Genomic DNA, 3678 nt, shown 5'->3' on the forward strand with positions numbered 1-3678 from the left:
GTTAATCAGTTGAGCGCTAATCCTAGTCTTAAAAATATTGTCGTGTTTTAGGGTTAATTTCATAATTTAAATTAAAATGGCAACTAACAATTGGAAACGGTCGGGGAAAATATCGGATATACAAAGAGAAATAATGGTGAATTATATGAGTAGTAATCTGGAGTTTTTATCATCAAAACAATCGCCAACGTTCACAAGCAAAAAAAAAGGCTTAATGTGGGAAACATTAGCTAACATGCTAAACAGTGATGGAAGTGGTCCACAAAAAAGTGTCATTTAGTTCGAAAGCTTGTGATTCATCTCTTATCACTCTTTGTCTTCTTATATCTCGACGACCTAACCTATCAGCTATTTCAGCTAATCTTAATATATGCAATTCGATTACTGCTTCCGCCATTTTATTGAGAATATTGGTCGGTGAGATCTTAACTACACCATCAGACCATGTCGTTCTGGTAGTTACCTAACGATAAAAAATTTAACGACGGAGTAGAATTCCATTTTCATCTTTTAGCGACAAATTTTTTTTAAACGACTTTTTTTTGTCGTTCAAAAGCTTAACGAGTCGAGTAGAATAGGCCTCCAGCCTCAGGCTCTTTTTAACACTCAACATATCTCATTGAACTAACACAAGGTCATAAAATTTGGAGATAATATTTAAGTGCTCGGTTACGGTCTTATATTACGGCAAATATTTGTCGGTCTCAAGTATTACGTATTTATTAAAGACTCAGCCACTTGCGTAAAATTTATAGTTTGAAATGAAATTACAAAAGTGGGCAAGATAACTTATTTTTAAAATAAAAGTCAAAATAAAAACCACCATATTTTGCACTTTTAAACATCATTGTCTTTTCATTTTATTCGTAATAATTAAAAATATTTCATACTTTAATAAATATTAATTTTTGAAACAGCTTTAAAGCTTATAGAAGCTGAAATCAATGGAGTTTTACAAAATTGTCGTCGTTTCTATGAGGATAATTTGTCTTGGCCAGCATATAATAGAAATTTCTTTGTGTGTAAATGGTCTTAGACGAAGTACAAACCGTTACTGTTGGAGAAACGTGAGTACATAGAGAGAGATATCGCCGTATCTTATCGCACCAACTAACGAATACTCAAATGACTAATTCCGCATAAATCATAATAGTCTGTATTAAGACTGTACACTACTTTGCATCATTTATTGAACTGCCGAACCAGTTGCGCAAAAACGGTAGTGCGCTGACCTCGCCGTAACAACATCTTGCTTCTTGGATAAATTGATTGAGGTTGAAGATAGAGCCGACTATTACTTTTTCTCGAATGAATATATTGTGTTGGAATTAGAATTCCAATCCAGAGACTATACCCTAGCCTTACTGATTAGTATAAATTAGTAGCGATTACTGCACTTTAGTCAGTCTTGGTATAACGGGACGCCACGGTTTGGTGGCGCACAAAAAAATGTTTTACTAGTTTTTTGTCGACTTTCAGTTTCAAACGAAATGGTCGACTTGCGCGGCTTCAGCTCTCTATACAAAACCTGGCCTGGATGTTGAACTTCCAGTTTTGGCTCTGGTATAAATGTGTATGTGCGTGTATTATATTGAAAGTATTTCGCTTTTAAGTTCACACACAGATGCCGTTCACGGTTAGTAACGATCGCCATAGTCAATTCTTTACCGAAATTTACTAGAGCAGAAATACAGGAATAACGTGCAAACCAAGTTAATTTGTTTATTGTCAAAAGACAATTGAAGACTGAACAGTTTAACATCAAACCATTTAAGGTTAAACATTGTGTGAAATTCCCGTTTCATGACATTTTTTGGCATTTTGGGAAGCGAAGTACTGATCTTAGTTTCAGATTAAACCGATTTTTTTGTGGAAGTTTTAAAAAATTTTAAATTTTCCTTGGTTTTGCGCTTGTTGCAGTCTACTTCCAGGGGCTATTAAGCTACACTTTAAAGCTCTCTAGCGCTCTTTTAACTTATCGTAGGAAGATTTGGAAATAACAGTCATACTTCTCAACTCACCCCCTACAACTCCTTCAAATTTTTGCATAACCTTTTGAAACACCCTGTATATGCGCTTGCGCAGATAATATTTCTGAAGCAGAAATAAAGACGAGTCAAGGTGCTACTCCATGATAAATTAAATTGTTAAGCATTATCCGCCGTGATTCCGTCGAGTACGGAAAATGGGCGCAACGGAATATTAACGGTGAAATATTTTGCGATAAGACAATAAAATGTAGCCAGGAGGCACAGCCGCCCGAAATCGTACGGTTATTTGTTTCAACTGCATGCCTCCACGAAACATAATACTGTCTACACTAATGACCACGTTAGTTCAGCAAAAATAATTTATTCTTTTGGGGCGGTATTAGAGCCAAGGCGTTTCTTACTCACAATATCAAAGTATATTTGTTCCACATCTTCATAGCAGACCTATGTTTTTTACAGAACATAAATATTTCAACTAAATTTGAAAAAAAAAAACCTATTTTGGTTATTTTCATCAACCTTTGATTTTCTTTTAAGTTCGATCTTGATAGTGAGCATCTGTTGAAAGATAAAGTTTGTATATAATTAATTACGAATAATTTGATTTATTAGGATGGTATGATCACAGTTAATTTCCCAGTCGAAGGAAAACACATTATTTATTGCGGCGCCATCTACGGCAGCTTATTGCATTTCAGATGTGCCGAAACTGGTAAAAGATGGCGCTTCAATCTATGCGCTTTCGCAGATTATATTACTGAAGCAGATTATTTAGAGGAGTCAAGGTGCTACTCCCTGATACATTAAATTGTTAAGCATTTTCCGCCGTGATTCCGTCGAGTACGGAAAATAGCCTCAACGGAATATTTAGCGTAATTAGGACACACAAATTTAGTCAGTGGCGTAGTCAGGGGGCTTGTTCCCGTCCGAAACGTACGGTTATTTTTTCAATTACATGCCTCCACGAAACATAATACTGGCTACTCTAATGACTTAAGCGGCGGTAATTCAATTTTAAACTCACTTCCTTCCAATTGCCGTTTTTACATACATTCGATGTAAAGGTTTGCATGCAAAGCAAAAATTAGACACAACTCAAAATAACCGGCGACAACGTGAGAGCCAGTCCAATAAAATGAAGGGGTGCTATTTCATTTTAAACTGACCTTTTTCCAATTGCCGTTTTCACATATCATGATGAGGGTTTATGATTAGTCCCTGAAATTGTTTATAAGGACTGTCTGTGGGTCAAGTTCTTCCCCGGCTGCGAGAGGGGGGAAGAAGACACGTCACCGGTATGTGCTTCAGATGGGTCGGAAGACAAATGTTTTATTGAACCAATGAGATATTGGGATCTATGAGCAACAAACACAAGGAGAACGCAGCTAGCCTTTAAACACGCTAACGCAGTGTTGTGTACAAATTTCATTGGACGAACCTTTACTCTGGACGTTTTACGGAAAGGGAGAAGACAATTTTACCCTTCCGACGGCAGCAGGGGCTAAAGCGTCTATCCAATGAAAAATGTACGCAAGAAAATGCACGACTTTTTACGGGTTGCGTTCTCCTTGTGTGGGCAGTGCTGTGTTTGTTGCTCCTAAATGGGATGATGTTATTTTTAAGGGAGAAGGAGCTTACTGTTAGAGAATGAATGGGGTTTGAAAGAACAATAAAAATATGTAAAACC

Source organism: Leiobunum rupestre, chromosome 7, assembly GCF_980474605.1.
Source record: "Leiobunum rupestre chromosome 7, qqLeiRupe1.1.hap1, whole genome shotgun sequence".
In the NCBI taxonomy this organism is placed as follows: Eukaryota; Metazoa; Arthropoda; class Arachnida; order Opiliones; family Sclerosomatidae; genus Leiobunum; species Leiobunum rupestre.